Source organism: Toxorhynchites rutilus, chromosome 3 (assembly GCF_029784135.1).
Source record: "Toxorhynchites rutilus septentrionalis strain SRP chromosome 3, ASM2978413v1, whole genome shotgun sequence".
Classification (NCBI taxonomy): domain Eukaryota; kingdom Metazoa; phylum Arthropoda; class Insecta; order Diptera; family Culicidae; genus Toxorhynchites; species Toxorhynchites rutilus.
Window position 1 is genome coordinate 164697325 of NC_073746.1, and position 25594 is coordinate 164722918.

A 25594-nucleotide genomic window follows, 5' to 3' on the forward strand; every position below is an offset into this window, starting at 1 on the left:
CATCGATAATCGAATAAACGAAAAATTTAGGCATTTCTAGCTAGTGCGAGACTGATGTTGACTAGAATAAGGTTAATATTTACACGGTGGTTTCGTTTTCTGTTTTTCTTTGGATAGAATGATATGATAGAGTAATGCCTTCCCGTTAAATATAGTCCTACGTAAAAATAGGTGAGTTATTTTGAGATATAAATGTTTTGGATATTATTTTTTCAGCAAGTTTTTCAACGATGTATCTAACATGTTATGTTCCTCAAAAAAGTTGTCGAACACCAAATACGTGCTAATAAAAAAATCAGTGGCAATTGAAATTGGTCATATGACAATGAAAATTAATATTTTGGGATATGTACAAAGTTGTAGAAAAATCTGAGAGAGGGTAACTTGGGTAATTTGACCCGTTGTAATGAAGGTAGCGCCACCTACTTTTTACTGAAGATGCATCATAACAAGGCCAAACTTTGTACTCGGTAACTCTGCCGAAAACGTTATCATAAAAAAAATGAAAAATAAAAATGAGAAAAATCGTGATTTTGTTATTTTTTTCCGTTTTTTCAAATTTCATTAGCCACTTTATGAGAAACGTTAAAATTTCAGAATAATTTTATACATGATAAAGGTACTCTATTGTACATAATCTGATTGTTTCCGGCGAGTTTCAATCATGATTTTTTTTTATTGAAAAACTCGCTTGGGGGCAAGTTGGCGAACTGCAACATTATGTGATTTTTTGGTTGGTTTTTGGCGAAAAAGAGACCAATATTGGACGGACACCAGTTTGGAGAATGTTATGAAAGCTATAGAAGAAGGTTTGTCTGTTCTGGGTGCTTCAAAACAGTTTGGTGTGCCAGAACCAACTTTGAGACGCTATCGACGAAAATATCCAGACATGGGGGTTATATTTTCAATTTAGCATTTGCGTTTCCATGTTATTTATGCAAGAATATTAAATCTGTATCAATTTCAGGATACGTCGTCCAATAAAGGTCGCTTCAAAGCCACATTCAGGCCCAGCTTCGAAGAATTGCCTATTCGTTTGCGGTTGAAAATGGTATAGAGCACCCTTTCAAAGGAACATGCGATGGACGGATATGGGTTGAAATGTTTATGAAGGCTCATAAGCTATCTTTGAGAAAGCCAGAAAATACCTCAGCGGCTCGATTAATGGCGTTCAATAAAGAAAATTGTGAATTATTTTTTCGAACTTTGGGAGATATACGAGCTCAGTATCGTTTTCCTGGGTGTGACATTTACAGTGTTGATGAAAATGGCATTTCCACTGTTCCAACCAAGGATAAATAAATGATTATTGTTACATTTTGTTGATTTTTAGGTGACCAAACCATATTCGCCAACTTGCCTCCAGGCATTCGCCATCTTGCCTTCACGTGATTATTTAAAAAAAATATATTTTTTCAAATGTGCCCCCTCTGATCTAACGCTGACTATTCGAAATTCTTCGCGAAATTCCCTATAATTGTGCTTGAGTTATTAAAATTAGAGTGATTCACCGAGGTGTTTCGAGCGATAATTCTAATTGGGTTTAGGCCCTACCCAATCAAAATCGAGTACGCGTAAGACCGCGTCGTGAATCCAAGTCTCAATGTGAATATCGTTGCAGCAGTCGATATCACATAACTCCATCGAATCGTTCTTAATCTACAACGCTAGTACACTTCAAACACGCGGGGCGCGCTCTGTGGAATGACGGTGCGAGTTCAGGTTGAATAAATTATATCATTTTTACGCACACACACACACACAGTCGACTGCCGCCGTTGACCGCCGTACGATTCTATTGGTCACCTGGCCCTGACCCCCGGCTGCCGCATTCAGACGTCACCACGTTGTCTGCTCAAAGCAGGTCTCTGCCTGCGGCCTCCCGCCGTTTATCGTCGGAGCAGTTGACCGGTCGTATGTAGTACAAGAAAAAAAAGCGCTCAAGCAAATATAAATTAAATATAAATTATTCAGCAGGGGTACCCGAACCCCTCCCGGGCTAACTTTAGTGTGCGTGCTGAACCCTCGAGCACTGGCCGCTGCAGTATGGAGGGATGTTTGATAAATGTTAGCGAATGATTTCACCTAGAAAGAGGCTTTATTTTTGTTTTCAGAATAAAATTCCTCAGGCCCTTTTATCAGAACGGAATAATCTTCACCAGTCGTGGATGTGTGCGTGCGTTCGCCACTTGCACAGCACCGTACCCCGCCTGTTACATAACAATAATGCGCCACGGGGTGGCGCCAGCGTCTGAAGCTCTCCTGGCTCTGCCATTCATTTGGCGAGTCAAAAACAACAACGCTCAGAGCACTGATAAGCGACCAAAGCAGACCTTAAAAACCGAACCCGAGGTTATACCACCGTCAAGTTGCATTGGTAACCGCGTTTGTGCAAATTTTGCAGCTGATAAGCTGTCCTGCTCTAAGTGTAGTGGTCACCAGCGTTCGAACATTGCCATACCGTTTGCTAATTGAATTTGTGACACAGCGAGAACATGTGCGTAACGTTGTACCCATAGCCGGCTCACTGGCGCCAAGGCGCCTAACTCTAATTGCACTGACCGTGATTCCCCGAATCAGACAACAACAGCAACAATGAACTCTCTAATAACTATAATAAACCCCTACCTTTGCGCGGTTTTTTTTTCCTGTCTATAAGTGCATACTCGATGATGAGTTCAATCGTCACGATATCATTCGACGCAATCGGCAAAAGCAGAACAATCTACGCGCTGCTCCCACAGCTGCTCTTCCTATCTTCCCGCAGTTCCGTTGTGTAACAACCGCCCGGTCGCCACAAAAGTGCTGCAATCCGGTTGAAGAGTTCAAAGGTACAACACAACAACGAACCAGCGCGAACGTAAAACTGCATGCACACGATGAATTATTCACAATAGTAAACACATTCACAGCTGAGAACGCGACACCATTCTGCATTCATAGTGCGGCCGTCACATGGCGCAAAAATGTGAAAGAAAAAATATACAAGAAAAAAAACCAAAAATAAATAAGCCACATAAAAACACACACACAAGCAAGGAATGCGGCACCACACCACGACGCCACGGCATCTCTCATCACACGGCAGGCACAGGGTCGCGTGCCGATTTGTGAGGACTACACCGGAATGCCCGGAAAACCTGCAGTACGTACGGTAAGGGTCGCAAGCAACCCCCGGGACTTGCCGTGTGTTTTGGCTGGCGTTGGCGCGCTGGCTCTGGGTGTGAGTGCGCCGCGGCGCAATGGAGTGATGGAGTGCAGCACAGCACTGCGAAAATTATGCACTATGAGAGAGCTCGAGCGTAGAACTCGCATCGTAATAGAGTACTACAAACTCTGGGCTCGAGGGAGAAAAAAAAACATGAAGAATGTGGCGTAAATTGATGGGGCCCGTGTTCCGCCAGTTTGAGATGCAGACCTCCTCTGGAGTTGGCAGTGGTTTCACGAATCACATTGATGCTACAAATTTATTGAGCCACTAGCTGACCCGGCAAACTTCGTCCCGCCCAATATTTGTTTTTTGTTATCAATACCTTCAAACATTCACGTTTTCTTACTATGAGCAAGTTCATGGGTCCAATCGCAGAACTGTTCATTGATTGATCTTCTAATCGACCCCGTTGAATTTATCTTTTAGTATTTCTAACAAAACTCATCATTATAATATCAGATTATTTTCAGACACAATTTGTGTTTCATTTTTATGGCAGCCCCACCTTAGAGAGGGGGGAGCAGTATCTAACCACCAGAGAATCATTTATTACACTCTTAAACCTCCACATGCAAAATTTGGTGTCATTTGGTTGATTATTTCTAAAGTAATGCAGAAATTTGAGTTTCATTTGTATGGCATTTGTATTTTTTTGGGATTTAAAGATTCAGTACTACTCTAACTCATATTTAAATGTGTTTCTACGATTTTTCTAGATATGTGTGATTTTCAGATTTTTTTCAGTGTTGCGCGATAACAAAACTTTTTTTTTTATATTTCCAAAGAGTGGTTAGGTAAGGGAGTAAAAAGTGCCCCCAAACCAAATCACTAGCTGTATGGCAAATATTGTAAAGGATATTAAATAAGAAATTTTGACGGTTTATTTGAACCCCTATGTGGTTTGACGTAGGATCTATAGTGAAAAACGTACTTTTTCGTTTATTTCACGCCATCCTCAATAGCTCCGAGATAAAAATTTGAAAAAATACTGAATGTGCATCTTACCACGGTGTATCAAGAAAAATAATCAAAACAAATTTCATCAAAAATTTTAGTACTAAAAAAATATTGAAATTCTGAAAAAAAAATTTTTGGGATTTTGAAATTCAGTACTACTCTAATTCATATTTAAATGTGCTCTTACGGCTTTTCTAGATTGATAAATATCTTCAAGCTGTTTTCTTTCAAATATCTAATAACAAAAATTAAATAAAAAAAAATACATAGTACAAAAAATTGTTATCGATTTTCTGGCATTTCGAAATTTTGAAAAAAATATATAACTTTCAGACCACAAATCCGATTCGTTTTTTTTTATTTTAATCTTACAATTGAAAACCACGAATACAATAAAATAATCTATTTCAAGAAAATAAAAATAATAATGCAGACGATGGAGTAAATTATTTTTGTGTCACACAATGCTCTTAAAAATTCAGGAAAAATTACGCCACATGTAGAAAAAAGACACATACGAACGTATTTAAATAAAAATTTGAGCAGAAGTGGGTCTCAAAGTTATATTTTCTTTTCAAAATTTCGAAATGCCAGAAAATCTTTAACATTTTTTTGTACTGTGTATTTTTTTTATTATTTTATTTTTATTATTAGATATTTGAAAAAAAAACCAGCTTGAAGATATTTATCAATCTAGAAAAGCCGTAAGAGCACATTTAAATATGAATTAGAGTAGTACTGAATCTCTAAATCCCAAAAAAAAAAATTTCAGAATTAAAATATTTTTTTTAGTACTACAATTTTCGATGATTTTTTTTATGATAATTTTTCTTGATACACCGTGGTAAGATGCACATTCAGTATTTTTTTTTCAAATTTTTATATCGAATCTATTGAGGATGGCGTGAAATAAACGAAAAAGTACGTTTTTCACTATAGATCCTACGTCAAACCACATAGGGGTTCAAATAAACCGCCAAAATTTCTTATTTAATATCCTTTACAATATTTGCCATACAGCTAGTGATTTGGTTTGGGGGCACTTTTTACTCCTCTACCCGGCCAGGCCCTTTGTGTTCATTTGTATGGCAAAAAATTGTGCAAAACTCCACCAGTAGCTAAAGCTACTGGTCGTGTACGGTACACATTTTGAAAAAAAAAATTTGCGGTAGATAGGGATCGCATAAAAAAGTTTCCCCCAATAAAACAACTCAAATTCACGCAGTTCACCGTTCAATTTCCTTTTGTTGTTTTGTTTCCCTGCTTTGCGATGGGACAGTTTGTCTTTTTGGTTGCGCGTGGCTGTTTTGTGCTTTTAGTTGCATGTCGAAACGTGTTGCTGTTAGAAATCATGTCATGTAAAACAAAGAAAAACAAAGCATTTGATGGGAGGAGGGAAATGATTTCAGAAGTGAACAATTAAGTCGCAAATATGCTTTTTTCGCACTGAAATACATATAAACTATCGAAAAAAACTAAATGGACGATAACTTCGTCAAATATGCTTATTTTTATATACCGCACAAAAAAAACCGCACAAGAACAAAAAACCGCACAAAAAAAAATTCGGACAAAAAAAACCGTACAAAAACAGGTTTTACTGTATATAGATGTAACGAAATTAGAAGATAAGGATCTTGTGATCGTCAAAAGGCATATTTTTCAATGCCTTTGTGACCGGGCAATTTTTTTTGTAATTTTTCAATGATCTGGCGTTTTATAGCACAGTTAATCGCAAAAGGCTGATTCATTTCGATTTCTGGATTGTCAAAGAGTTTTTTTTTAAATGTGATCTCTATTTGATGGTGGCAACAAAATTCCGGTTCGTCAGTGAATTTTACTAAGCAGAAGGATCAGTTTATTAAATACTATTCGCACCGAATAACATCAGTTGACAACAACCATTGACAATTTTTCTTGTTAAATTCTCAATGGTTACTGATGTCTTGATTCAGATAAGTGGCAGTAAAACGAAGAGGACAAATGCTCTGTTCGATCAGCCAACGTAATCTGATTTTGCCACCTGCACAACACCATCCTGATGTCTCCTAATTGAGGGGCTTAGAATGCAAGGGGTGTAAGTACTTGATCGATTTCTCTTCGTCAACTTTTTCTTTGATTGATAACACATCTGCAAAAACGTTCTAATTTGAGTGTGCTATGGAATCCGATAGATGAAGTTCTGACCTGTCTTCCACATTGTAAAATACAGCTGGGAATTAATTTGCTGCTAAGTTAAAACCAAAATAGAGAGTCGATGTAGAGAAATCGATCAAATCACTCACACCCCTTTCATTCTAAGCCCCTCAATTAGGCTGGCCAAATAGTTCAGGAATTGAAACGAGACTCAAAAAATAATGAAAAAGTCATATTTAAAAAAAAAATGGTATTGAGTGAATAAAATTGATAATAAAACCAATAAATCGAACATTTTTCGATTAACCTGCTTTGTTCTTCACAACGAAAGGAATATTTAGAAGAGATGAATCTTTACATTCTGGATATTTGTTTTACATTATGAAATACTTGCACACAACAATTCGCAGCTCAGAAGGATTATTTGTTCCACTTTTTCAATCTCAATAATTATAGATTCTGTAATCTATATGAACAGGATTTTCTTACTAATGCTAATTTGAATCTCTGGCCATTCAGGAATGTACTCTTTAACCTGCAACGTCGAACCACACTAGACTTTGTCAAAACCTATATAATACTATTATGTTTCTACTCAAACGGTTTGAATTAACACATATTGGAAGCACGCTCATTTTCCTACACATTTGTTCTGTGTATTTGTGTCTTTACCTACCCGTACTTTCTATTCCGAGGAATGGATGCAGCCGTGAGGTATACTTTTTATATATCATTGCGTTCGCTCGCTAGAAACGTAAATGCAGTGATCTTTCGTACGGACACTCTGGAGATAGAAGATATTGCAAATTAACTCAGTCTCTCCACAACTTATTTGGTCGGTGTTAATTCAGAGGGGACCAAGTAGCAAAATCTCGCTCCAACTAGCCTCTAATGTCACACACAACGGTTTTGCTCGACACAAACTTCAAAAGTGAAATCGTTCCACGCGATAAATCGGCCTCAAAGTTCAAAATCTGTATACTGTAACCTTTGGAGAGTGTGAATATAGTACATTGGGTTCCCTTGGATTGGCAACCAACCAGTACAGGAAGTTCTGTTTGCTCAAAACTCCCCTCAGGTGGTGGATCAATATTTATGAAAAAACATGTGTAACGGGGATGTCTGAAGCATTTCGTCACAAAGCCTTTTGCGACTGACATGATCAGCGTTGCCAATGTTCCAGTTTAAACTGGATTCTTCCAGTTTTTTTTCCTCGATCCAGTCATCCAGTTGAACCCTAAAATCTTCCAGTTTTTTGGAATATCTTCCAGTTTTATTCAGTTTTTCATATGTGTGCTCTAGTTTTATCCATTTTACGTAAAATAAATTTACAATGACAAATATTATCTCTCCCTCCACCTACCGATTCCTTGAGCAATTTTTTTTTTTGACATTTATCGTTCGACCTTGGATCGATCTTTCTTTTCTTACATAGTCAACTCAGTATTGTTCACATTTCCGAATTCAATACAGTTAGCGCGCAGTGCGTGTAGTGAAAATATACTGGTTTTCAGTCGTGTTTCATGTACCTCATGGACTTCTGCGACAGGCAGGTTTTTTGGTTCTTCCCATTTCGTTCAATTCGTCGGTGTTTTGTAGAAAATGCTAAAACGAAGAGCAAACCGAATGCTGGAAACTTAACAAACTACTTCAAAAACAGGCTATCACTCAATTTCTATCTTATTTAACAGCCTACCCAATGTGCTACACTTTGTTTCAATTTATATAAATTTCAGATGTTGTAGGTCCTCCAAACCATTTTGAAGTTCAGACCAATTAATCTACCATTTCATTCACGACTGATGCAATGTTCATTGTACGAAAACTTACTAAAAATAGTTCATAGAGCCCGCATACTATTCTGGCTTTGGGTTTATATGAACATGTTACAGATCCTCCAAATCATTCTTAAGTTCAGAAGGTCATAGAGTCTCCTCTGGCTTTATTTGATATGGATGTAAAACCCAAGTGCCTTGCTACCGTTTACATCAAATGGATGTTAGTTTCTCATGGTCTCTCGAAAGAATTTTAGTTCTAAATATCATCAATTTTATGCATAATCTAATGCAAACTTTGCATAAAATGCATATGCACCATAGTGCATATTTTGCAAAAGAGCGTACTAAGCCTATTTTTTTTAAATATTTTATCAAGTTAGAGGTAACATTTAAGGATACCTCATTTTGATCTTCATACCAAAATTTGGTTTGGACAAGCCTTATATAAGAAGTAAATTACCAATGAATAATACCAAAAAAAATAGAGAAATAGCTTCTCAATACCAAAACTTGATAATTTCAATATCAAAGTAATACTTGAGCAGAGTTGTTTTGGCATTGAATCTGCTCATTCGAGTATTGAAATAAAAATAATGGGAAGTTGTTTATGGTATTTTTCTTTTTCTATTATGGGAAGTTGTTTATGATATTTTTCTTTGGTATTTTTACCTCGTATCTTATGCTAATCCGTACCTTTTTAAACTATTCGCAACTTTGCGACGATCTTCTATCAGCGATTTTATGGATATGAAGCGATAAATACGAGACTCTTCAAGTTTCGCCCAAATAAAACCGTTCCTCAAATATCGTTTCACAGTAATCGAAGTAACAGTTTTTTGAACTCCATATAATAACTACACGAAGCTTCAAAGATTTTTTTTTCTTTAGCATTGGAATGGATAAAAAAATAATCTCTATATATATAAATGTTCTGTTCGTTTGTGTACGCGTCAGAAACTCGAAAAGTGCGGAACCGATTGAGCTCAACGTTGGCCACAATATACAACCCAATTCAAGGAGTGTTGTTACGGCATAAAAAATTGGAAAATTGGAAGAAAAATGACCAGAGTGCATTTCTGAAATTGAGCTTCTAATGAAAATCGACTATTCAGTAATGAATATGTGTTCTATGTGAAGGAAACATCTTTTTTCCACGTGGTTGACAAAATCATGAACTGAAATTGTGTTTCGAAGTGATTTAAAATTTATCGATTCCCTTCATCTATCTCTATCTCTATATATATAAACATGTTCTGTTCGTTTGTGTAAGCGTCAAAAACTCGAAAAGTACGGAACCGATCGAGCTCAAACTATGATACAATATACAAAACAACCAAACACATCTGGGATTGTTCTTACAACATAAAAAAAATGAAAAATTCAACTCAACCATGCAACCACAATGTGCCACAGCAAAGCGTGGCAGGGTACAGCTAGTTTTATATAAATCATAGCCAATCTTCTTCAAATAAAACGATTCTTCAGGATCCAGTTTTATTCCAGTTTTTCTGAGAGCAGTCTTCCAGTTTTTAGAAAAATATTATTAGCAACCCTGGACATGATCACGTCCGTTTAATTCTTTAAGAATCAGGGACCGGTTCTGAGCAGGGTTTCCACAAGTTGACTCTCTGCCTCTCTGTTTCCGCCATCTCCAGTCAAAGTGGTAAACAAGCGAATTGAATGAAATAATTCCGTAGTCTTGCGCCAACAACGCGGTCTCTTCTTGTATACAATCCAATCTGTATACGAGGATCTTCTAAATATTCTCTTCGTTTTTGGTTTAGCGACACCTGAGCTTTCTGGATAACTGTCCAAATAGCGTCCACCGTCGACTGCCCTTTACGGAAACCGAACTGATATTTTGGACAATACGTGATAACTCCTCGTGCATTTCATCAATATGTTAGGAACAATCTACTCTAAGAGCTTTCCTAGTGTATCCAGCAAGCATATAGGCCTATACGAGGCTGGATCTTTAGATGGCTTTCCTCGTTTCGAGAGCAACACCAGTTTCTGAATTTTCCATATCACCGGAAAGTTATTGCATTTTTTGCAGCACCATCCTAAACATATGGAGAAAGTTAGGATCGCCGGTGGTCAAACTTTTTTTTATGCCAAATGTCTTAAAATTGTATGAAACGTCGAGATTCACAGTTATCGAATATTCAGGTGAAAAAACCACCAAGTCCCAAAAAGTCTACTTTTGACGAAAAAAAATGCGAGATAACAGATGACCATTTTCATATGCACCCTAAACTATACGTTTTGTATCGAATCCCGAAAAAAATCCAAATTCCACTCCAACAGTGTCGATTTTTGACAAAAAAAATTCGAGATAACAGTAGATCTCGATGTTTCTTGAAATTTAAAAAAATGGTACAAATATTTTTTTTTCGAAAACACCATTTTCAAGATCGTTTCCGTCCTCCTCATTGCAAAGCATACATCACGGTGGTTTTGGATGGATCTAGCAACGTAACCATTCTCGCCGCACTTCCTGCGCAAATTGAACCGCTGCAATTTTTCGCCTAGTAATCGAATCCCATGTATTTAAAACATCTTTCGATTTGCGTCCGATGGGTAACACGAAGTCGCTTTTATTTAAACCTTCTTCGCCATTTTGTTAGCTGCGTCTCTTTGGAATCATATCAAAGCTGTTTGTGTCCCACCATACGCCATCCACTTAGCCTTCCTCCGTATTACCAAGAGTCTTGTGCTTACACTTTTCCAGGTCCTCTCCTATCCTGGTCTCCCCTTCTTCTGTTTGATCGCGAGTTCAAAGGTCTCTTTGAAGCGTCTCCAGTACCTCTCATTCCTGGCCTCAATCTGTGATTTTTCAAAAACTCCCGCTCTTATCTGGAGCTCTTTTTGTTCACTTCTAGCGAATATAACGGCGGATCTGTTTGATTCTTAAATGGACATTTTTATCCTTTATGAAACCATTTCTAAAAAAGGAATTAAGTAATCGAAATCTTTAAGGAAACTACAGTTCTAAATCAGAATAAATATAACTTCTGGCCTATTGAACCGTAAATCTTAAAACTTGATTATATAAATCCTAAATCTGAAATCAGGAATCTAAGATTGAAATTCGGAATTTTTGTCCCGTAATCTGAATTTGGCCTTTGGAGTAAAATCGCAAAATTGATTGAATCTGAGGAACGTATTCGAAACCTTAACCCTTTCAATACGGCAGTGTGCTCCGCCGGAGTACTACCGCTGTACGGAGCACTGCGCCGAAAAGTGTGCACATCGCGCTGGTGTGATCGGTGTGCAGTATCATTCTCATAAAAAAGACGATGTCTCTAAGGACGACGCTCGTACACACAGGTCGTCGCGCGGATGTCGTCTATAGACGAAGCTCGTAGCGAAAAGGTTAATCTGTAATTCATGTTTCAATTCAATTCAATTTAATATCTAGAATCTAAATGTAAATATGAATTAAATCGAGAGAAATAATACGGAATCTGAATACTGATGAAGGATATTCGAGTTTGCAATTCAAACTCGGGAATCATTATTACATAGAGCAAGAAATAAGAGATAAAGAAGAAGTGATAGAGATGAATAGATAGGAGAAAGAAAGAGAAAAGCAAAAAGAGGGAACGAAAAGAAAAGCAAAACAAAACGAAAAGAAAAGCAAAAACAAAAAAACAGAAAGAAGAAAAAATTAGAAAAATAAAAATGAAGAGAGAAAGGCAGGAATGGAAGAAGGCATAAAACAAGAAACACAAAAACGAAAAATACAAGAAAAGAGGAAGATAAAAAAAGATTGAGAAAGAGTGACAGAGTAGCAAGTAACAAGAGAAAGAGTGAGAGGAGAAAAAAAGATAGTGAGAGAAGAGAGAAAAATGAGAAATAATGAGAAAGTAAGAGAGAAATAGAGAAAAACAAGAGTGAAAGAGAGAAACAAATAAAAAGAGAATAAATGAGAGAAGAATATAAAGGAAAATAAAAACAAAGACAGAAATAGGGTGGGGACAAATGTGAGAAAGAGACAGAAGGATAAACAGTTGACCAGGAAAAAAGTGAGAAAAGAGAGAATAAGTAAAACCAGGAAGATAGAAATAGTGTGAGAGGAATGAGAATGAGAGGAAAAATGAGAGAGGGTGAGAGAAGAAACAGGTATGGACAAAAAAAGTGAACCTCTTCCCTCATTTTCTCTTTCTCATTCCAAAAAATTAAGAAATGAAAAAAGAAGGACTAAAACAGAGAAAAAGAAAAAAAGTAATAAGAGAAAAAAAATAAGGAAAGAGAAAAACATAAAAACGAAGACATAAAGGAAATGCTAAAAAGGTGAAAGACAGAGAAATTGACAGGAGGAAGAGAGAATATAAATAGAAAGTGGGAGTAGAAAAAGAGGAAGAATGACGAGATAAATAAATAAAAAAAGGTAAAAGAAGTAATGAAAAAAATTTAAAAAAAGAGAAAAAAACAAATTAAAAATTGTAGATAGAAACATACAAAGCCATAGGGAGTTGGAGGAAAACAGAAAGAGAAAAAGAGTGAGAGTGAGAGTAGGAAGAGAGAGTGAGAAGAGAAAGTTCATCTAGAGAGGATTTATGATTCAGTGTCTCTAATACTTCGTATTTCATTCCTGGAATGAACAATCTTAGATTCAGAGCAAATTAACTCTTAGCATAAAAGGCTTTCGCCTACTCTCTGGTTAGAGCAAAACTAGAATGAAAATCGCAAATGAAATCTCTTTTATGCTCACACTCGAAGCTTATGCTATTATTTATACTAATGTTCCTCTTCGGCTATGTTTCCTTCCTTCTGTGCTGAGGATGCTTCATGCACATTCTGAAAATACATTGTGAAGGAAACAATTTTGCACGGTCACTAACAGATAGTGACGGATTGCGGCTGTAAAAACCAGAATTTACTGTGCTGCTTCTTTAGCCTTTTTTTCGTTTAGATATGACGATGCACGAAGCTATTGGTATTAAACTATTAAAATTGTTCCTTGCAATTGCGCAAAAAAAGAAAGAAAAAAATTGTATGGGAAGCAAAATGGGAATGCTTTCCCTTTTCGTCAATTTAAACTTGTAATGGATTAAAGAATTGTAATCGGAAGCGGAAAGAGTTTTTTTTGTAATTTTGTCATGTCACAATTTTATAAATATGTGATATGTTTTCTGATTGGAAATCCTTAATGAAATCTGGTGTCGCCGAATCGGAAAAAAAATTCTTAGCTTATAATTGCTGTTTAGTATTTTAAAACGCCATTTCGAATCGAATAAAGAAAATCAAGTTTCAAAGAGTATTGAGGCAGAAAAGAGCGATTTTTTGTCCGATTCTGCATGGAATTACTCGTAGTAGTTGCACTACCAGCTACAGTAAACCCTATTTTCAATTTTTTGTAACATTTTTACATCGAAAAGGTGTGTTCACTTCAAAGAGGCTCTGTGTGCAGAAACAACACGCATCACCCCAGCGTATCAACTTTCGCAACACAATGTTGACCGCCGTATGTGTATCATTTAGTGTGCACCACATTCAAACCCTTCTTTTTTGCCTTCTACTTCGTCTTAAATTACAAACAGATGGAATAATCAATGTGGTGCTCCTCTGCCTCCTGCTCCTCTTCCTAGACTGCAAGTACGTCTTTGGCACCGCGTTCACCGCTTCGATTCCTGAGCCTCCCCTCTCTTCTTGGCTCTACCAGGGAGGCCGCTGAAATTCATATTGAATTGCACATGAGAGTGAAACAACAAACCACCCCCACCGCGTCATCATCATCAGCCAGCCACGTGCACCTGTTTCGTCGTTGGTGCATTCGCGTCATTGGTCTGGAAGCCCCCTTTCTTCCTGAGCCCCCGAGCCTGCCTGATCGAACTGTGGGGTTCAACGAAGAAGACTGTTTTCTTCAATCAGCGCGTCGTATGGATCGGGTTTTCCGAATGTCCGACACGGGGATGTAGGGTAAAGATCCGCGGGGTTGGGGATAACCAAGGGCCGTCGTAATGCAATATAGTTAGTGCTGCTAAGCTAACAACTACAACCACAGAGCCGACCTCCCATTATGCAAATTGGGGGAAATCGACGACGGCGTTCCCAACCGCGCGCACCAAACCCTCCTCACAAACCGATTGGACGGACAACAAACCCCCCACATTCCATTAGCATAATGCTGCGATCAATTTCCACCCCTGCGACGATGATGAACTTTGTGGTGGGGATGGTGATGATGGTGTGTCATTAAATGTTGTTGCTAAATTATCGATCTGTTTATGGTAAACAGTTCGCGGGCGCGCGATTGCAGCGCTTTTGTACGGTGTTGTTTACATTGCTTTCACCTTGCTCTACTATCTCGCCGCGTCTATGGGGGAGTTATTCTAGGGTTTTTTGTTTTCAAGTAGCGGGTTCTAATCATCGTGCGCAAAATATGTATGCTCATTGCGGCTACTATTTGCTGTCGACTTTCGCTGTGGGAGATGTGAGGATGCAGCAAATCGTGGGCTCGGAGTGCAGACAATATTGCAGCAGAGTGACGTAACGTGGTAGACACATATGATCCCATCATAAATTGCACAAGAGAAAGGGGGTGAATGGGAAAATAATAGCGACCAACCCGACAGAAGTGAAAGGGTGTGGTGGAGTGGAGCGAAGGACGGCGTTGATAAAATGCACACAGTCGCGAGTTGCAGAGTGAAGCATAAAAATAAAAGTGTACGGCGTATTTTTATTTATAAATTCGTTCGGTTGAGAGGGAGAAGGGACAAGAAAGGACAAAAATGGGGCGAGATACCATAATAAAAGTACAGAGAAAAAAGCGCCCACATCCATCCACCATACACAACAGCGATGATGACGTTGATTGTTGACGATTGTGACGCGCTAAAAGCTGCTTGTCTCTCTTCCGCCGCTCGCTGCAAGGCGTGCGTTGCACAAATGCAGCCGCCGCAGCCTGGGCGAGGCGTATATTGACCTAGAGCAATATGGTATAGCGTCGTCGAGTGAACACGATGCACACCAAATGTGCAACAAAGCGGCAGACGACGACTACACCACTATCGGGCCTGCCTGCCTGGCAAGACCAACGACGCGATGTCGCGTGATTAAAAACTGCCGATCTTCCGACTGTTCAGTCGTGGGCGTGTGGGACGAAGACGTAGGCACCGTTTTTTTCGCTGCATCGCGGATTGGTAATTTATTCCAAACTATAGATGTCTAAGATTGATTTGTGCGCGCATTGCTATTCGTAACGCACAGTTTGTCGTGCAGATGGCAGATGGATTTCGTATTTTGCTTCGCTCGGTTCACTGACTGATCCAAAGGACTTCAGGTTAACGTGGGATTCCGCGACATCTGGCATCCAATGAATGTTTAGTTTTGTTTAGTTCGATTTTAAAAAAATAAAGTGATTAGATTCCGAAATCAAGCAAGGGTTTCAAAACAGTGATGAGACACGAACGATTCAACCAAGAATGTTACCACTCATGAAGACCAAATCGAGGCGCTGATCAAGAATAATCCTCGATACACGACACGTGAATTATCAGATTCTTTACAGATATCTAAAACCCTTTTAAGAACATCTGATGAAGCTTGGAACACAATTTAAGTTACTGATGATTTTTTTTATTAATTCGTTTATTTTTACAGGCTCAGTTACTTAAGTTTAAAGGAGCCGAATTCTTAGATATAATTTTAAAACTATATATATATATAAACAATTTTCTTACATCTATGGTTAGTAAGGTGGGAAACCGATTACTCGCGGTGTACTCGAGTTTAGAAGGGTAACATATTTTTGGAAGAAGGATGGGATATAAGGAAATCGTAACAATGTTGATGAACACTCAATTCTTAAATCTGTTCGTATATCTATAGTGTATTTACGTTTCAACTCATTCTACTATTCATAGCAAGGGGACGAATTACCAGCAAAGGAAGGGAAGAAGGGTATAATGATATAGGGACAATCACACACGAAGATCGATAGCTTAAACGAAAACATATTAACTCCGCCTGCGAATGACGGATCTCTATAGCAGCATGTCCGAAAAAGAACCTGAAACTATTGACTACCAGTGGGTCCAAAGCCCCAAAAAAGAAGGATGGTTGTAATAGCTGTTATCCATGGTTATTATAGAAAGAAGGTAATGGATAAACCCCTAAGCCAAGGTGTTACGCGACCCGTGCCGAGGGTTGAATGGTATGGGGGGTTTCATCAAATACCTTGCCTATAACGAAGTCTGTGGAGCACCGGGGCGCCCTCCACAGTATTTTCCGCCCTTACTGCATTAAGCGGGTCACTGATGTAGCTGACCTTCTTTACCGCGCAACTCGTGGGACTCACATGAACAATCCTAACAAGCTTTTCGGGTTCCGGCAGCCTCTCCCTGAATAATGGAGACGAAAAAAATGCTGGACAGAATAAAGTTTATTCAGGTGAACCATCATCACGCCAAGGGAGCAAGCAGCGTCCTATGCAGAAGGTTCATTCACGAAACTTTGGATGGGGCTCTTATTCAAGAGCCTTGGTTTTATAATTCTAGGATTCGAGGAATCTGTACACAAAAATGTAAGTTTCTCTATGACAGCACACAAACTGCACCAAGAGCAGCAATTCTTATACGGGATAACATTAGGTATGTACCAATCACAGAATTTATCTACCGTGACCCGAGAAAAAACCGTTATCATCGTCGCTTCGGCTTATTTCCCAGGAGACAACGTTGAAGTACCTCCATTTGAAGTTGTTATGCTGATACAACATTGTAAATGAAATAACAAACAATTCATCATAGGATGTGACGCCAATTCCCACCATACGGTCTGGGGCAGTAGCGACATCAATGTTAGAGGTGAATGTTTGCTTGAACATTCAATGTCAAATTATATTAACATTTGTAACCAAGGAAACGACCCAATATGTGTTAACTCTATTAGACATGAAGTTCTTGATCTAACACTCTGCAGTTCTAAACTATCAGATAAGATAGAAAATTGGCATGTGTCAAATGAAGAATCTCTATCTGATCATAAACATATAATGTTTAATTATAATTCTGGTGATCTTTTGATCGAACAATTCAGAGATCCAAGAAAAACAAATTGGGATAGTTATCATTCCAAACTTCAGGAGAAAATTTTGATATCAGTGGAAAGTATTTCTTCCACTGAACAGCTTGAAATAGTTTCATCAGAATTTGAAACCAATATTAAATCCACCTTCGAAGAAAACTGTCCACTGAAGCGAAAAACTTCAAGTAAGGATGCATCTTGGTGGAACAAAAAACTTGAAAGGCTTAGAAAATTGGCTAGAAAACTTTTCAACAAAGCAAAAATTACCTCTGATTGGACAGATTACAAAAACTGTCCAACAGAATATAACAAAGAAATCCGTAAATCTAAGAGAAGGGATTGGAAGTTCACATGTGAACAGGTAGAAAGTTTACCTGTTGTAGCAAGACTTCATAAAGCCCTTTGTAAGGATCATACCAACGGACTTGGTAGTCTGAAAAAAAGGAAATGGTCAATATACAACCGATTCCCAAGAAACACTTAGTATCATGATGGAAACACACTTCCCAGGCTCAATCCAATTGGTTTCCGGACACGCACAGGTCTTCAACACAGCTCAATCTAGTTTAATCAGAGACGAGAATAGAGCTAAGGAATTGGCTAGGGCGATCTTCACGAAGTCAAGGGTTGAATGGGCAGTGGATTCCTTTTTTTTATCTTCGCTTATTTTTCGTCGACCTATTTCCGCCACTTTAGTGCCAAATCACCGACATCAGGGAGGCGACTCCACCTGTTCCTACCTATCAGACTCAACAACTCATGAGCCGGGTCAACTTCTTTTACTTCCCCTCCGAAGGAAGACGTAACCAGAGATTTTTCGCCTCAGAAAATCCCAACGACGCCAGCTGGGATTGAACCCAGGCCGATCGGATTGCGAGGCTGTTACGCTTACCACACAACCACTGGCGCCGTCGCAGTGGATTCCTTGAAGCCCTTTAAATCTCCAGGACCAGACGGGATTTATCCGGTGCTGTTACAAAAAAGCAAGGATATCACTGTCCCTCTTCTAACGGAGATGTTTAGAGCTAGTATGGTACAAAGCTACATTCCTAGTGAATGGCGAGAAGTCCGGGTTATATTTATTCCCAAGGCTGGCAAACGTGACAGGACGACTCCCAAAGTGTATAGACCAATTAGTCTAACATCTGTCATCTTAAAAATGATGGAAAAAGTCATTGATCTCCATATCAAATTATCATATTTGAACAGGAGACCATTGAAAAAAATTAAATTTGCCTACCAAGCAAATAAATCAACTGAAACAGCGCTTCACACGTTAATTTCAAAAATAGAGAAGTCTTTCGATGCTAAAGAAATCTCACATACAGCTTTTCTTGATATTGAGGGAGCATTTGACAATGCATCATACAACTCTATAAATAAAGCTATGAAAAAATGTAGTTTTGACATGTGCATCTCCAACTGGATACATGCCAACCAACCAACTAATAACAGCTAAATTATGAGGATCTACTCTAACAACGAAACCAACTAAAGGTTGTCCTCAAGGAGGAGTTCTGTCTCCTCTGTTGTGGTCCCTAGTTGTCGACGATCTTCTTAATAACATAGCTAATTTAGGATACGAAGTCATTGGCTTTGCTGATGACATAATCATCTTAGTGAGGGGTAAATGTGAGTATACTATTTCCAATAGAATGCAAACAGCGCTTAACTACACACTCAAATGGTGCAACTTGGAAGGACTTAGTGTTAATCCTTCAAAAACAGTCATAATTCCGTTTACCAGAAAAAGAAAGTATAAGATTCCACCTCTTAGATTGGGAGGTGTACAATTGGAGCTTTCAAAACGAACCAAATATTTAGGTGTCATGCTTGACCAAAAACTAAATTGGAACGACCAACTGGAGTATGCAATATCTAAAGCCCAGACTGCTCTCTGGAGTTGTAGTAGTATATTCGGGAAAAAGTGGGGACTAAAACCGAGAATGATTCACTGGATTTACTCGGCAATTGTGAGACCCAGACTAACATATCCTTCGCTAGTGTGGTGGAATAAAACTACACAAATATCAGCTCAGAAAAAGCTCGATAAACTACAATGTCTGGCATGCTTATCAATAACTGGAGCAATGCCTAGCGCACCTTCCAAAGCCCTAGATGCTCTCTTATACCTTCTACCCTTGCACCAATATGTGCAACTTGAAGCGGAAAAATGTGCTCTTAGGCTGAAACGTATAAAACATTTTCTAGAAGGAGATCTCACAGGGCATTTACAAATCCTGAAAGATTTTCAACTGAACACTATAGTAAGTATGAATGAAGACTGGATGGAAACAAAGACTAACTTCAGTGTTCCTTTCAAAGTGATTGAATTCAATCGCAACGAATGGAAAGAAGGTGGTCCCAAAACTCGTCCAGGATCACTCGTGTTTTATACCGATGGTTCTAAATTCGGCAAATCTACGGGAGCTGGTATTACTGGACCAGGAATCGACATGTCAATTCCAATGGGACAGTGGCCTACAATTTTTCAAGCAGAAACACAAGCTATTCTAACATGTACAAATATTGGTTTGACTCCATGAGAAGGATTATTAGGTGGAGCAGATGGCAGAATTTGCGAGCGTAGTGTGCGTGATAGCATGCGCTGCCATAGCTACTTTTCACATTGTGACGTCGATATTTGTGTTTCTATTTAATTGCATTCCACATCCATGTGAAAACGCTTTTTTTGCAAGTTTTTTATCAATTAAAAACAGATCTTTGCGTGGAGTTCCCACCGAATATGCGTATAATGTGACAGTGTGCAGTGGATATTTGTGAAATGATGTCGGAAAAGATTTGTTCATCTGTGGTATTTTTGTGTGTCATTTTCACTCTCCCGCCTTCATAGAAACAAACAGATTTGGTGATATGATGATATTTTGAAGGCTCCCAGTACAGGTGTATGTGATTTAAGAAGAATAGTTTACAATTAAGCAACATTTCATTGAAAATTATGCTATTTCCGAGTTCAAAGAATAAGCCTGTTCTCTGGACGTTTTTGCTTCTTAAATGATGGAAGTAAGTCACAATACAATTATCATCTATTGAAAAACAATCAGTTACAAGATTTCATGAGCATTTTGGCTCCTGACATCATCAAATTGTAAGTTATTTAAATATTATTTTGTCTCTTTCATATACATTCCATATTGAATGCAAATAATGACAACACCATATTTTGTTTACCAATACAAATATACTCTGCCTACTGCACTCCAGGAGCATCTGAGACGAGATGAAATAAATAACACGAAGTAAGTAGCACTTTTTTAATGACCCTAAATCTGAGTCTTTTTTTATTTTAAATGCGTCCCATTGTTTCTTCAGAGCTTTGCTTTATTTAGTTTATTTTATTATTTTTTAGTCTCGCGTCCATCGCTTCAAATTTTGAAACAAAGGGCCTGGCCGGGTAAGGGAGTAAAAAGTGTCCCCAAATTAATCACCAGCTGTATGGCAAATATTGTAGAGGATATTAAATAAGAAATTTTGGTGGTTTTTTGAACCCTTATGTGGTTTAACATAGGATCTATAGTGAAAAACGTACTTTTTCGTTTATTTCATGCCATTCTCAAAAGCTTCGAGATAAAAATTTGAAAAAATACTGAAAAAAAATTTCATCAAAAATTTAAGTACAAAAAATATTAAAATTAAAAAAATTTATTTTTTTTTTGGTATTTAGAGATTCAGTATTACTCTAATTCATATTCAAATGTGTTCCTACACTGAAATTTTTTTTTTCAAATTTTTTTCAGTGTTGCGCGGTACAAAAAAATAATATTTTTTTTATATATTCAAAGGGTCTGGCTGGGTGCGGGAGTAAAAAGTACCCCCAAACCAAATCACCAGCTGTATGGAAAATATTGTATAGGGTACTAAATATGAAATTTTGACAGTAGTACCATATATTTGAGTTCTTCTATGGTACAACATAGGATCCATGGTGAAAAATGCACCTCTTCCATTCTATCGAGCTTTGAGACAAAAATATGAAAAAAATACTGGAAGTACATCTTGCTAAGGTGTATCCATTAATATTTTCAAACAATCAAAAAATCAAATACAGAAAAAAAATTAAATTAATTTTTATTTCAATTTTAAACTAAATTTTAATTTTTTTATTTTGAGATTCAGTACTACTCTAGTTTGTATTCAAATTTCTTCCTACGTCTAATTTAGGTATATGTTACCTTTTCAAGAATTTTAAGAGTGTTTTTCACGGTACATAAAAAAATATTTATATTTTCAGGCATTTCGAAATTTTGAAAAAACAAAATATTACTTTGAGACCCACTTTTGCTCTAATTTTAATCTAATTTTTGGTTGTTGGGCATTTTTAATTTATTTTGAATTTGGAGACCCATTTATATTTATTGTAATTTTGTTGCTTATATGTCTAAATTTTGTCGGTATATTTAAAGCATTGCGCTGAACAAAGATTTTTTTCCCATATTTTAAAATATATGAGATTATCTTTACATTGGTTTTAGATGGTTTACCAAATTCATAGGAGTCAGCAGAGCATTCGGATTAATGAGAAGAACACTTAAAAAATCCAAATCATTATTTTTTTTTTATTTTAATCTTACAATTGAAAATCACGAATACAATAAAATAACTGATTTCAAGAAAATAAAAATAATACTGCAGACGATGAAGAAAATTATTTTTTTGTCTCGCAATGCTCTTAAAAATTCAGGAAAAAATTACGCTACATGTAGAAAAAAAAGACACATACGAACGCATTTAAGGGGGTATTCTAGTGTAGAGACACGAATTTCGGACGTTTTTTCGAGCTCCGTAAAAATAAAACAAAGAATATTTTGACTATCCATTATATCATCATTTGTTTATCTATCTTTCGACAATAGAACAAAAATTAAACGGTGAAAAAATATTCATAACTAGAATAGTTAAGAGCTGATGAAGTGATAGGGTTAAAAAAAATTGTGCCATGGCGTACACGATTCCAGCCCTTATGGTTATCTGAAACAAAAAAATCTAACAGAGTCTGAATTAGTAAAGATGCCGCTATCGCATGAACCTCAGACAAGTCAAAAGCACCTTTTTTGACAAAATGGCGGCCGTTTGAAAAGCAAAATGCGGTTTAAAATGCATTTTTTTACGTTTACCGATTTTTTAAAAATAGTAAAATTTTAAAAATATATTTTTTTAGAGGTTCATGCGATAGAGAGATGCCTGCAGATTGTATTAACAAAAAATCGACATGAATCGGTTCAGTAGAACTTGAGATATCGTGTACGCCAGTTCAAAAAACTCGTTTCGAGAAAAACGCGTTTTAAGTTCATTGTTATGGCCGTACCAAGTTAAATACCACATCACTAAAATGGCTCTAACTCGGTAAATAATTGGATTTTCGATAAGTAATTTCTAGGGCATATTCTTGAATGCCTAAACTACAGAAATATGGAGAAATTTTTTTTTATTTTTTTTCAAATTTCTAAACTAGAATACTCCCTTAAATAAAAATTAGAGCAGAAGTGGGTCTCAAAGTTATATTTTTTTTTAAATTTTGAAATACCAGAAAATATTTTAAAAAAATTTGTACCGCGTATTTATATTTTTTTTGTTATTAGATTTTTTGATGAAAAAAAATGTTTGAAGATATTTATCGATACACCTTAGTAAGATGTACCTTCAGTATTTTTTTCTTATTTTTGTTTCAAAGCTAGTGAGAATGGCGTGAAAAAAAAACAAAAAGGTGCATTTTTCACCATAGATCCTATGAGTTTCATATAAGGACTCAAATATATGGTACTTACCCATCCAGATTTTTTTGCCTGATGCCTGCGAGAGAAAATAGTTACTTCTCACGCGACGTTTTAACGCACTAAAACACATAGAGTAACATTTTAGAGCGTCGAAAAAAAACACTAGGCAAAAAATCCCGACTGCATGAAGCATCTTCCGATTTTTACGGCATTTTTCCCGGCGAATTCTGATTTCCGACTTCGTACGGAGATCTTCCGACGCTGCGTCTCGAAATACTTTCTAATTTCGGATATCGTTTCGTTCGGTGGTCGAGAACTCTCGTATAAAGGGTGCAACGATCAAAGTTTGGTAAACTTAAATTCAACGTATTATATTTATTTTGAGTATGCAGTGGAAAAACTTTAACAACTTTAAGGGTGTGTGTTAACACTTCGATGAACCCGTTTTTAGTCGATATAAGACATCGAAAATAATTTTCGCGGAGAGGCACACTCGTTTCCATTACTTTTATTTGAAAACTGTTTTGAAAATCGGTAGTCGGAATCGGAATTTTCAATATTTTTAAATTAACATTTTGAGTTCTATCATTCAGTTTCCGGAATTTTTCAACAGAATATATAAAAGACAACATGCAAAACCCACCATCACCACGGTGTCGACGAACACTCTGTCTACAGGAGACCGGCGAAGGTTCTTCCCAGTATTAACCTTTGCTTGTTCTGCCACCATAGTTGATCGATTCATACCATGACTATCCCTTGACAGCATCCAAACCTCTCCATCCGTCTCCCCCCATCCACCAACACCACCCAATACACCTCTTCATATTCAATTGTTGCCTTCAATTACCCGGCTATTATTACAGCTGTTGAGAGCTGTTGTTGTTGTTTTTTGTCGTCCCCCGTCCCACTCCTCTTGAACTTCGCCGCTTATCTCCCTCGAACCATTTGTCCGCTCTATCACGCTATAGCAGCAAGTCCATGAATGTGTTTGTAGTGTGTAGACAGCGGCTGCAGAGCAGCAGCAGCAGCAGAAGCACACGTAGCCGCGCTTTGGAGCCCAACAGCACAAATGAGGTGCAGGCCGGTGCAGGGGGGTGGGGATCTATTTTTAGCTACAGCAAACGATAATTATTTACACTCTGGAAGCTTACACGCCCGCGTCTATCGTGGCCTCACGAGTCAAAACACAACTCAGCGACATTCGTGACGACGATGATTGTGCGCCGCGCGCGAATGTTGGAAATGGCGACGACGGTGATGATGATGATGATGGCGATGATGAGGCATCCCAGGAGGTATAACGATCCATTCTCAGCTGATCACCGAGTTCTGAAGGTGGATCACAATCCGGAACTTCCCTGAGATAGGGGAGATTCACCCACCAATATTTCTGCGCAGCTGTAACGTCTGACTGACTCGAGCACCACATCACGCGCTTATTTCTCCACGCCGGATTATGGCCGCAATTGCTTTCCCCCCTCATTCATTCCGCGGCGCGGTAATGATTCTTGGCTTCACTCTTCCGTATCAGTGCACCTTGCAGCAGCAGTAGCTGCTCCAACAGACTCTTCTCACTTGTGGTTCCATCCATCCGGTCGTCGCGGTCTCTCGTTGCAGCGGTTGAAAAAACAATCCAAAATGAAGACGCGTGGAAGGAGGAAATAACGACTGACGTTCATAGGTCTACACCGGGGGTAGGAGAGGTGATAATATGCGATGATCACTCAGAAGGAACGGGAGAACGGGAGGAAGATTCTCCATCCGCACATCCACGAAAGCAATCAGTGGAACAGCAGAAAGGGCAAACGAAGAATGCCTGTTACGCGGCGTTCTTTGGGCGATATCATACAGCCGGAAACCAGCGAGCAGCACTTGTTATTGTTGCGCAGTATGCGTGGTAGAAAATCAATGAACATATGTTTGTGTGGAAAATTCTGACAATCTTTCTATCTAGAATTTCCAACTGGAATTCTACAGACCAATAGAAATAAAGCACACAAGCCCTTTAAAAAACGACGGTCCCGCGCAGGTAGAAGATTTGTCCCTTTTCGATTTTAACCGCTAACGCTGCGTTCCTACTAACACACTGATACGGCGCTCTGCTCCTTCTGGGATTCACGCACACAAACCCACAGTCGTCGTCGCCGTCGCATCGGTTATTTTGTGCAATTTTTTTTCTCCATAATTTCACAGTTCTCGTTCTTCTCGTTCTATTTTTTCAGTGGTTGGCTGCGGGTTTCACACAATTTTCGGATAACTCGCGTTTGTGTAAAGAATTACAAGTGGGAATATGGAAGCGTAGCAATAACTTTCTCCCGGTCCCTCTTATTCTAACCTTTTTAATGTTATTTTTACACTGAGCAGAGGGAGAGCCCGAGATGCCAGATCTATGGATTTGCTTGGTTTTTAAAGGGAATGCGAATTCATATGTAAAATCGTAGGAATTTAGTGAATCACAACAGAACAATGAATAATGCCACGCGGAACTAAAAATATAAACCAAAAAAAAATCAAGGGGGATATCCAAGCCACGACCGCATTGTTAACGTAGGACTACGAAATTATTTTATCAGATTCGCCTATTTATCACTGGGATATTATCTATCAAAATGAATAATTATCTCTTTAGTAGAAATGTTTGCTAACAATTGAAATGCATGGCTAATGGCCGATGGTTTGCATGGTTTGTTCCCCACCCTCTCGTAGCTCTTGAAAACCGTTCTGAAGAGATTGAAATAAAC

General features: G+C 37.9%; 1 protein-coding gene across 10 annotated transcripts in view; it reads right to left on the reverse strand.

The window, feature by feature from the left end:
- Nucleotides 1–25594, reverse strand: part of LOC129775071 (uncharacterized) — a 294827-nt gene that overhangs the window by 236071 nt on the left and 33162 nt on the right. For 2 of the 10 annotated variants that reach the window (XM_055779307.1, XM_055779305.1), the window contains exon 1: nt 2629–2902. The exons of the other annotated variants lie outside the window; for them this stretch is intronic. The gene's annotated coding sequence lies outside the window, so the exon portion shown is untranslated. Of the gene's footprint in view, nt 1–2628; nt 2903–25594 lie in introns of those variants that run through there. 10 annotated transcript variants of the gene reach the window in all.